Genomic DNA, 12,453 nt, shown 5'->3' with positions numbered 1-12,453 from the left:
TGAAGGTAGTGAGGAGTGGTATTTATAGGGTAGGAGAGAGAGGGAATGCGTGTGAGAATGGGTGAGTTTGGGAGGGAAATGGTTTGAATTTGAATGGTGAGGTAGGTGGGGTTTATGATGGATGGATGTGAATGGTGAAGAGGATATGGGAAAGAGGGTAGGATTTGATAGGTGAAGTGTATTTGGGGAAGAGTTATTGATGGGATTGTTCAAGGGTATTTGGGGAAGAGTGTTATGGAAAGGTGTGAAGAGGAGAGAAGAAGAGGTGGGGTAGGTGGGGATCTTGTGGGGTCCACAGATCCAGAGGTGTCAAGAACTTCTGCTCCCTGCACTATTTTGGCATTCAAATGCCCACTGTGTGCCAATTCTAGCATTAAACGCCAGCTTTGCTACCTTTCCTGGCGTTAAACGCCAGTCTGCTGCCCCTTTCTGGCATTTAATGCCAACCAGACGCCAGACACCCCTTTCTGGCGTTAAACACCCAGAGTGCTGCCTATTCTGGTGTTTAATGCCTAGAATGCTACCAGGCTGGGCGTTAAATGCCCATTCTGCTATAACGCCAGTAAGCCTGTCCTCCAGGGTGTGCTATTTTTTATGCTATTTTTCATTTTGCTTTAATTCTGCAGTTATTTTTATGACTTCACATGATCATCAACCTAAAGAAAACATAAAATAACAATGAAAAAAAATAAATATAGTTAAATAACATTGGGTTGCCTCCCAACAAGCGCTTCTTTAATGTTAATAGCTTGACAGTGAGCTCTTATAGAGCTTCTCAGAGACTCACAGCTTGATGATGGCCTCCCAACACCAAACTTAGAAGTTGAGTGTAGGGTCTCTGTTTTACTCTGTATTGAGAAAAGTCTTTCATGCTTCCTCTCCATGGTTACAGAAGAAGATCCTTGAGCCTTAAACACAAGGTAGTCCTCATTCAATTGAAGGACTAATTCTCCTCGGTCCACATCAATCACAGCTCTTGCTGTGGCTAGGAAGGGTCTTTCAAGGATTATGGATTCATCTTCATCCTTCCCAGTGTCTAGGATTATGAAGTCAGCAGGGATGTAAAAGCCTTCAACTTTTACTAAGACATCATCTCCAAGTCTATAAGCCTGTTTTCTTGAATTATCTGCCATCTCTAGTGAGATTCTTGCAGCTTGTACCTCAAAGATCCCTAGTTTCTCCATTACAGAGAGTGGCATAAGGTTTATACTTGAACCAAGGTCACACAGAGCCTTTTTAAGGGTCATGGTGCCTATGATGCAAGGTATTAAGAACTTTCCGGGATCCGGTTTCTTCTAAGGTAATTTCTGTTGAACCAAGGTATTTAGTTCATTGATGAGCAATTGAGGTTCATCCTCCCAAGTCTCATTACCAAATAACTTGGCATTCAGCTTCATGTTTGCTCCTAGATACTGAGCAACTTGCTCTTCAACAATATCTTCATCCTCTTCAGAGGAAGAATACTCATCAGAGCTCATGAATGGCAACAGAAAGTTTAGTGGAATCTCTATGGTCTCTATATGAGCCTCAGATTCCTTTGGTTCCTCAGGATGGAACTCCTTAGTGGTCAGTGTACGTCCATTGAGGTCTTCTTCACTGGAATTCACTACCTTTCCCTCCTCTACAGGTTTGGCCATGTTGGACGTGTTTATGGCCTTGCACTATCCTTTTGGATTCTCTTCTGTATTGCTTGGGAGAGTACTAGGAGGATTTTAGTAACTCTTTTACTCAGCTGACCCACTTGTGCCTCCAAATTTCTAATGGAGGACCTTGTTTTAGTCATGAAATTGTGACTAGTCTTACTTAGATCAGAGATTATAGTTGCTAAGTCAGAGAGGCTCTGCTTAAAATTCTCTGTCTATTGCTCAGAAGATGATGGAAAAGGCTTGCTATTGCCAAACCTATTTCTCCCACCATTATTATTATTATTGAAGCCTTGATTAGTCTTCTGTTGATCCTTTCATGAGAAATTTGGATGATTCCTCCATAAAGGATTATAGGTGTTTCCATAGGATTCTCCCATGTAATTTACCTCTTCCATTGCAGGATTCTCAGGGTCATAAGCTTCTTCTTAAGAGAAAGCTTCCTTAGTACTGATGGATGCAGCTTGTATTCCAGTCAGACTCTGAGAAATCATATTGACTTGTTGAGTCAATATTTTATTCTGAGCCAATATGGCATTCAGAGAATCAATCTCAAGAATTCCTTTCTTTTGAGTTGTCCCATTATTCACAGGATTTCTTTCAGAAGTATACATGAACTGGTTATTTGTAACCATCTCAATGAGTTCCTGGGCTTCTGCAGGTGTCTTCTTCAGATGAAGAGATCTTCCAGCAGAGTGATACAATGACATCTTGGACAATTTAGACAGACCATCATAGAATATACATAAGATGCTCCATTCTGAAAGCATGTCAGAAGGACACCTTCTGATCAATTGATTGTATCTTTCCCAAGCTTCATAGAGGGATTCACATTCCTTCTGTCTGAAGGTTTGGACTTCCACTCTAAGCTTGCTCAATTTTTGAGGTGGAAAGAATTTGGCCAAGAAAGCATTGACCAACTTTTTCAAAGAGTTCAGGCTTTCTTTAGGTTGTGAGTCCAACCATGTCCTAGCTCTGTCTCTTATAGCAAAGGGGAAAAGCATAAGTTTGTAGACCTCAGGATAAACCCCATTGGTCTTAACAGTGTCACAGATTTGCAAGAATTTAGCTAAGAACTGATAAGGATCTTCCAATGGAAGTCCATGAAACTTGCAATTCTGCTACATTAGAGAAACTAATTGAAGCTTAAGCTCAAAGTTATTTGCTCCAATTGCAGGAATTGAGATGCTTCTTCCATAGAAGTCAGAAATTAGTGCAGTAAAGTCACCAAGCATCTTCTTCTTTTTCAAAAATTTCTGTTAGGTCCTCTCCAGAGTTTTGTGCTTTAGCTTCTCTTAACTTCCTCTTTAGAATCCTTTCAGGTTAAGGATCAGTTTCAACAAGAATGTTCTTATCCTTGTTCCTGCTCATATGAAAAAAAAGAAAACAGAAAAGAAAAAGAATCTTCTATGTCACAGTATAGATATTCCTTTATGTGAGTAGAAGAATAGAAGAATGAAGTGCAGAAGGAATAAGAATAATTCAAACACAGAGAGAGGGAGAGGGTTCGAATTTTAAGAAGAAGAGAAGTGTTAGTAACTAAATAAAATAAATAGAAAGAGATGAAAGAGAGAAAAAATTCAAAAATTAATTAAAAAAAAAGAAAAATATTTTTGTTTTTATTTTAATTATTGCTTAGAATTCGAATTTAAGAAGAGAAATAAAAGTAATTTGAAAACAAAATAAATTAATTAATTAAAAAGGTTTTTGAAAAAGTTGTTAGTTGGTTTTCGAAAATTAATGAGAGAGAAAAGTAGTTAGGTGGTTTTGAAAAAGATAAGAAATAGTAAAACAAACAAAAAGTCAAGCAGTTAATTGAAAAAGATTTGAAAATCAATTTTGAAAATCTAAGAAGCTTGATAAACCCATATTTCATGAGTTCTTTTGTGCTTAATTTGAGTGATTTATACAATCCTTCACCTACTTATTCACATTAATTGCATGGTTTTACTTTCCCTTCCTTATTATGTCATATTGTGAAAAACATGTTTCCTAAGCTTTAAAATTAATTATTTTAATTACCTTTATTTCCATTCGATGCCGTGATTAGTGTGTTGAGTAGTTTCAGATTTTCTAAGGTAGAATGACTTAGAGGATGGAAAAAGAAACATAAAAAAATAGAAGGAGAAGGCAAAACGGAGCTTTGAAGGAAACTGGTGTTCATGCGATCGCATGGACGACGCGATCGTGTGCCAGAAGCAAAGAAGCAGCGACGCGGCCGCATGACTGATGCAACCGCGCGCCTTGAGTAGAACACCCACGACGCAGACGCGTGACTGACGCGACCGCGTGGAAAGGAAAAGCTCCAGCTGACGCGACCGCGTGACCCACGCGTCCGCGTGACAGAGGCCACGTATCAGAATTTACAGAATACGCCCCCAGCGAATTCTGAAGCCCTTTTTGGCCCAGATCCAAGTACAGACAGCATAGACCAGAGGTTATAAAGTGTGGGAATGCACCCATTCAAAGGGAGCTCGCATAATTTTAGTTTTCAATGATTTAGATTTAGTTGAGAGGGAGATATTCTCCCCTCTTTCTTAGGATTTAGGATTTCTTCTTGTTTTAAGAGTGACTCTCAATCCAGGTTTTATATTTCTTTGTTTTAAACTTCCCCTTTACTTTATTTATTTATTTCAGTATCTGAGTTGGCTATTTACCTTTATAATTGGATCTATGAATTTCTTCCATGTTGCAGACTGTTATTTGAATTAATGATAATTGAGGTATTTTCAGTTTATGATTGTTCTCTTTGATTTAAGTTACCATTGCTTCCCATCTAAGGATATTTTTATTATTCTATCAATTTTACTTTTTCCCCTTTTGGTTTTGGTTAAGAATTCAGTAACTCAACAGTTATTAATCTCAATATAATTGATAATCGTTATCTTGCTAATTGAGTTGAACATAAGTAATCCCAACCTTTTCTTAGGAAATAAATAGGATTCAAAGGTCAATTTAATTAGTCCCTTGACTTTCCTTTACCCTAGTAAAGGTTGACCAAGTGGAGTTTAGATTCAACTTTCATTCTAGTAGAGAGAGAGATAACTACGTTGGACCTCCAACTTCTCTTACCTTGCCAAAAGTCTGCCTTACAGTATTTATTTATTTTAATTGCCATTTACTTTACTTGTCATTTAAATTACTTGCTTCTCATCTTCTAAACCCCGATTACAACCTTTATAGCCAATAATAAGAACATACTTCCTCGCAGTTCCTTGAGAAGACGACCCGAGGTTTGAATACTCGGTTAACAATTTTTAAAGGAGTTTGTTACTTGTGACACCCAAAATGTTTGTACGAAGGGATTTTTGTCGGTTTAGAGACTATATCTACAACGCAACTGTTTCTATGAATCTCTTTACTGGTAAAAAATTCTAACGTCAAAGCTAGAAAAGATTTTGAAATTAAATTTTGAAAAAGATATGATTGAAATCTATTTTGAAAAAGATTTGAAAAGAAAATTAAAAAGATTTGATTTTTGAAATTAAAGTTGATTACTTGACTAACAAGAAACTAAAAGATATGATTCTAGAATTTAAAGATTGATCCTTTCTTAATAGGCAAGTAACAACTTGAAATTTTTGAATCAAAACATTAAATGCTAGTAATAAATTCGAAAATATGAAATAAAAATAAGAAAAGATTTTGAAAATAAATTTTAAAATTTTCGAAAATATTGAGAAGAAAAATGAAAAAGATTTGCTTTTTGAAAAAGATTTGCAAAGATAGAATTTTTAATTTGAATTTGACTTGACTAACAAGAAACAACCAAATTTTGAAAAGTTTTAACTAAATCAATCTAAAATTTCAAAAATTATGAGCAAAATAAGGGAAAGATATTATTTTTGATTTTTTTGAATTAATGAAGAGAGAGAAAAACAATAAAATGACACAAATCATAAAAATTTAAGATCAAAACTAATAATGCATGCAAGAACACTTTGAATGTCAAGATGAACACCAAGAACACTTTGAAGATCATGATGAACATCAAGAACATATTTTTGAAAATTTTTAAGAAAAGAAAAACATGCAAGACACCAAACTTAAAAATTTTTAATGTTTAAATACCATGAATTCGAAAATGCACAAGAAAAATAAGAAAAGACACAAAACAAGAGAATTTAAAGATCAAACAAGAAAAATCATCAAGAACAAGTTGAAGATCATGAAAGAACACATGCATGAGTTTTTGAAAATTTTGAGAAAAGTTAAAACATGCAATTGACACAAGACTCAAACAAGAAACACAAAATTTTTTGTTTTTATGATTTTATTAATTTTTTTTGTAATTTTTCAAAAATTATTTTGGAAAAGAAATAAAGGTATACAAGATTTTTAATAAGAATTCCAGGAATCATGTAATGTTAGTCTAAAGCTCCAGTCCAAAAGATTAGACATGGCCAAATAGCTAGCCAAGCTTTAAGTGAAAGCTTTGGTCCAAAAGATTAGACATGGCCAAATAGCCAGCCAAGCTTTAGCATAAAACATACAAGCATGTCAATGAGAAGTGGAATCCTCAGTCCAAAAGATTAGACATGTCTAAACAGCTAGCCAGGCTTCAACATATCTCATGAAACTCTAGAATTCATTCTTAAAAATTCAGAAGAATACTATTTTTTTTGAATTTTTTTTTCAAAATTAAAATTAAAAAGCTTAAACATAAAATAAAATTACCTAATCTACGCAACAAGATGAACTGTCAGTTGTCCAAACTCGAACAATCCCCGGCAATGGCACCAAAAACTTGGTGCACGGAATCGTGATTCACACTTTTCACAACTCCGCACAACTAACCAGCAAGTGCACTGGGTCGTCCAAGTAATAACCTTACGTGAGTAAGGGTCGATCCCACGGAGATTGTCGACTTGAAGCAAGCTATGGTCATCCTTGTAAATCTCAGTCAAGCGGATTCAAATGGTTATGAAGTTTTGATAATTAAAATATAAATGAAACATAAAATAAGATAGAGTTACTTATGTAATTCATTGGTGGGAATTTCAGATAAGCGTATGGAGATGCTTTGTTGCTTCTGAACCTCTGCTTTCCTATTGCCTTCTTCCAACCATGCATTACTTCCTTTCATGGCAAGCTGTAGGATCCTCTCAGTGAAAATGGTCCTCTACGGTTTCTGCACAGTTAATCAACTGTCGAATTTCTCATCTCGGATGAAAAATACCAAGTACAGCTACCGCATGGCTAATCATCTGTCGGTTCCCGCTAGCGTCGGAATAGAATCCATTGATCCTTTTGTACACTGTCACTTGTGCCTAACATTCGCAGGTTTGAAGCTCGTCACAGTCATCCCTTCCCGGATCCAACTCGGAATACCACAGACAAGGTTTAGACTTTCCGGATCTCAGGAATGGCTGCCAATAATTGTAGCCTATACCACGAAGATACTAATCTCACGGACTCGGTCCGTTTATTAGATATCCAAGAGAATATATTCCGGCTGTCGTCCAATGACTACGTTGAACATCATGTAGACCGCTTTAAGGTTGTCAGGCACGCGGATCTTGGCTAAGCGAGTAACGAAGATTGGGTGATTGTCATGGGTCACCCCTTCATTCTGACTTAACTGAATTAAGTACAAGAGTATATCTTGGAGAAGAAGTAGGCGTGAATTGAATAGAAAAATAATAGTAATTGCATTAATTCATGAAGAACAGCAGAGCTCCACACCTTAATCTATGGGGTGTAAAAACTCTACCGTAGAAAATACATAAGTAAAAAAGGTCTAGGCATGGCCGTGAGGCCAGCCTCCAAACGTGAACAATGGTCTATGATAGCATAAGAGCCAAAAGTCGTCTAATACAATAGTAAAATGTGCTATTTATACTAAACTAGTTACTAGGGATTACAGAAAAATGAGTAACTAAGTGCAAATAGTGCAGAAATCCACTTCCGGGGCCCACTTGGTGTGTGCTTGGGCTGAGCATTGAAGCTTTTTCGTGCGTAGGCTGTTCCTGGAGTTAAACGCCAGCTTTGGTGCCAGTTTGGGCATTTTACGCTAAGATGTTTTAGGCTGTCTTTGAATGCCAGTTTAGGCCATAAAATCTCAAGCAAAGTATGGACTATTATATATTTCTGGAAAGCCCAGGATGTCTACTTTCCAACGCAATTGAGAGCGCACCAATTGGGCTTCTGTAGCTCCAGAAAATCCATTTCAAGTGCAGCAAGGTCAGAATCCAATAGCATCTACAGTCCTTAAGAGACTCATTAAGAGACTCTGATTCACTATGCACAAATGCTAGAAGTTAAAGGTATTAAAAGTTAAATGAGTCAATAACAATTAAATGGCAAAGAACTAGAATTAATAAGCAAGGAAAATAATTAACTAATCAAGCATGAATGAAAAGCAACGATTATACTATAACTATATTAAAAGACAATTAAATCAAGCTATGAAAGATTGAAGCAATGAACTAACACTATAAGAAAGTTTCAGAATAACGACTGATTTTAACGACCGAAAAAATTGGTTACTAATAGCGACTGATTTAGCGATCGATATAGGATTTCAAGAACCAAAAAAATTTTGGTCACTAAATTTAAATCAGCGACCAATTTTAGTGACCAAAGAAATTGGTCACAAATAGCGACCGATGTAGCGACCGATAGGATTTTTATACGAGCAACATAAAATTGGTTGTTAAAACCGGTCACTATTTTTTAACATAGCGACCGAATTAGCAACCGAAATGATGAAGTAATGCTTAGGATTGTTGGTCACAAAATCAGTCGCTATTTTTTAATTTAGCGACCAATTTTGCAACCATTAGAGAAATAAGCTAAAAAAGGTCACCAACTCGGTCGCTAAGTTGGTGGTCACTAAATCAGTTGCTAATAGTTAAGATAGCGACTGATTTAGCAACCAACTATAAATACTACTTTAAAATGATTGGTCACTAAATTGGTCTCTATTTTTTAGCTTAGCGACCGATTTAGCAACAGCTTTATAATAACGTTATCACTAATAGGTCACTAAATCAATCGCTAATTTAAAGTAGTTACTGAATTACTCTACCCCTGTGTAACCCTAACTCAGCCTCACTAATCACAATTCTCACCTTCTCAAACAGTTACTGGGCTACACTTCTCCCCCTCCACCACGGATGTGACCACAGCCAGAAGCACCGTACAACACAACACCCTCTCCATTCGTGACGTCATTGTCTTCTGAGTTTGTAGCTCCATTCTATAGTCGTTGTGTTGTGTTACAATAGGGTGACTCTCGCCGATTCCGTTACTCCCAACGAAACCAAATTTTTGAGAGATGTGGTGGTGCACGAATTCTCCCACTTCGTACAACTGAACCAGCAAGTGTACTGGGTCATCCAAGTAACACCTGAGCAAGTCAGGGTTGATCCCACGAGGATTGTGGTTTGAAGCAAGCTATGATTATCTTGCAGGCTTTAGTCAGGCGAATAAAAGAATTGGATTTGTTTAAATGCAGTTTGATTGTTTGATAGAGTAAAAGGGATAAAGAAAAGTGTATAAAATACTTTGTTAATTGAATTACAATCAAGGATAAGAGATTGATTAAGGTTTGGAGATGCTTTGTCTTTCTGATTTAATTATGGTGTTACTGTCTTCTTCAATTATGAATGATTTCTTCTATGGCAGGCTGTATGTGATCAATGCCATATGGCCGCAGTCGCCAATCTCCTCTACGTCAAATCAAATGCCGTATGGCCGCGGTCATCCAATCTGAACGAGGGTGAAGCTCTTGCAGTTCATTCTCTTTGGTGATCCTACATAAAATGCCACAGACAAGGTCGAATCTTTCGGATCAGAGGATGCTGCACCTTGGTTCTAGCCTCTACCACAGAGACCCTAATCTTCCCATACCTCGGCTGAAATAGTGTCTCAAGAAGTCCCCAACGAAGACGTGGATTAGCCGTCTGAGAGATGTATAATCAAGCTGGCAGTTTATGCTTTCTAGTCACGTATTCACACGAACCCAAGTAGACACGGGTGGTTGTCAGGCACACGGTCTTAGTATGAAGAATAGAGCTGATTGTCACTGGTCATCCTATTCATCATGTTGAAGAACGAATATACATCTTAGAATTGAATCAAACACAGATTGAAGAGAAATAGTAATACTTTTATTAATTTATAGAACTCGGCAGGGCTCCTCCCCTCAACCTAAGAGGTTTAGAAACTCATACTGATAAGAAATACAATGGTAAAACTCGAATATGGCTGGAAGAGATCCTAAACAAGTGTGATCTTCTCCCTTTAATACTAAACTAATGACTAATAAGGGTAAAACAGTCTTTTTAGTGCTAAAATCCACTTCTGGAGCCCACTTGGTGAGTGTTTGGGCTGAGCTTTGATGAGATCCACGTGCTGTGAGACCTAGTAGGGTGTGGAAATTTGACCAATTAAGAATTCAATATATGAAATACGTTGTGAGTATACCTGGTGCGCAGAAATCATGATCGTTCATTCCTTGGTAACGACGCTGAAAACTTAATACGCACGTTGATGAGCGGATAATTTATACGCTTTTTGGAACTATTTTTAGTATGTTTTTAGTATATTTTAATTAGTTTTTATTATATTTTTATTAGTTTTTATTTAAAATTCACTTTTCTAGACTTTACTATGAGTTTGTGTGTTTTTCGGTGATTTCAGGTATTTTCTGGCTGAAATTGAGGGACCTGAGCAAAAATCTGATTCAGAGGTTGAAAAAGGACTGCAGATGCTGTTGGATTCTGACCTTCCTACACTCAAAGTGGATTTTATGGAGTTATAGAAGCCCAATTGGCGCACTCTTAATTGCGTTGGAAAGTAGACATCCTGGGCTTTCCAGCAATATATAATAGTCTATACTTTGCCCGAGATTTGATGGCCCAAACAGGCGTTCCAAGTCAGCTCAAGAATTCTGGCGTTTAACGCTAGAACTGGCATAAAAACTGGAGTTAAACACCCAAACTGGCACAAAAGCTGGCGCTTAACTCCAAAAAAGTCTCTACACATGAAAGCTTCAATGCTCAGCCCAAGCACATACCAAGTGGGCCCCGGAAGTGGATTTTTACACTAAACACCCTAGCTTACTCTTTTTCTGTAATCCTATGTCACTAGTTTACTATAAAAACTACTTTTAGTAATTCATCTTGTACCTCATGACACTTTACACGTTTCATACTTTATTCTCTATGGCATGAGTCTCTAAACCCCATTGTTGGGGGTGAGGAGCTTTGCTGTTCTTCATGAATTAATGCAATTACTACTATTTTCCATTCTATCACGCTTGCTTCTATTCTAAGATATTCATTCGCACTTCAACCTGATGAATGTGATGATCCGTGACAATTGATGCACGAAAAACTTGTCTCACAACAAATTTCCTTCGGCAAGTGTACCGAATTTGTCGTCAAGAAAAACTCACAATAGAGTGAGGTCGAATCCCACAGGGATTGATTGATCAAGCAACTTTAATTAGAGGAATGTTCTAGTTGAGCGAATCAGAATTTGGGTTGAGAATTGTAGAAAATTAAATGGCGGGAAAGTAAATAACAGAAAAGTAAATACTGGAAATAAAGAGCTGAATGTAGATGACGGAAAGTAAATTGCAGAATCTTAAATGGGAATGGGGTAATTGCTCATAAAAGTAAATGACAGAAATTAAAGAGAATGGGTAAGATCAGAAATGGAGAGTTCATTGGGCTCAGGAGATGTTGCATTCTCCGGATCAATTTCATTTTCATCTCTTCCTCAATCAATGCACTTATTGATCTCCTTGGCAATCTTAATTGATCGAATTACAATTCCTTGTAATTCAATCTCTCAAATCTTGATCAATAGCCAATTCCTTGGTCAATTGCTCATGAGAAGAGATGAAGTATGGTCACTGATTATACCACATGCATTTCCCAAATCAAGTGTTGAGAGGATTATAGTCACATATCCATCCAAACCCAATTTGGTCCAGCATGAGAAAGCATTTCTAGCATGATCTCTTCATTCCTCTTTCAAGGTTCAGAAGAGATCCAAGTTTGAATAGCTTCTTTTCCAAGATAACTACCCAATTGGATGAAGATCAAAAGCTTTCAAGTAAAATCAAGAGGAAAATAGAAGAAGAATAATGAAAACTAGTATTGATCCATCAAATTACAACAGAGCTCCCTAACCCAATGAAAGGGGTTTAGTTGTTCATAGCTCTGGAAAATGAAAACAAAGATGGAGAATACATGATGAAACTAGAAGTGCAGAGAAAGTAAAATTACAGAGAGTAGTTCTATGCCAAAAGGCTCCCTATAATTTCCAACTCTCCTTTTTCAATTCAAAGCTACTCCTATATATACTACTCTTCTGATCTTCTATTTGGCTCTTCAAGTCTTGGGTATGGGCCTTTAGATCATGAGTTTGAAGCAGTTATCTTCTTCATTGGGCTTGGCTTTACTTGCAGAGAGAAAGTGTGAAGTGGGCAGAGACTTTAGCTCAGGACGTTAGTGGTGTTAACATTCAGTGAAAATATGGTTCGAGAACGTTAGTGACAATTACCTTTTTCACTAACGTTCCTCACCAGAGTAAGAGCCACGTTAACTTCAATGTTAGTGGCACAAACGTTGCCACTAACGTTGCCTCTATGTCCTTCGCACACGTTATTGGGACTCACCTTTCCCAGTAACGTTGAGAAGTCTCCCCCTTCCTTACGTTAGAGTCCACATTAACTTAGTTAACGTGGCTCTTTTAACGTAGGCTTGCCAACCTTCGAGAACGTACCTTTGTCACTAACGCTCCAATGTGCCCTTAGCTTCCACGTTAGAGTCCACGTTAACTAGGTTAACGTGGC

Source organism: Arachis ipaensis, chromosome B5 (genome assembly GCF_059453495.1).
Source record: "Arachis ipaensis isolate K30076 ecotype BB chromosome B5, ASM5945349v1, whole genome shotgun sequence".
Lineage (NCBI taxonomy): Eukaryota > Viridiplantae > Streptophyta > Magnoliopsida > Fabales > Fabaceae > Arachis > Arachis ipaensis.
This window is presented reverse-complemented; position numbering follows the sequence as displayed.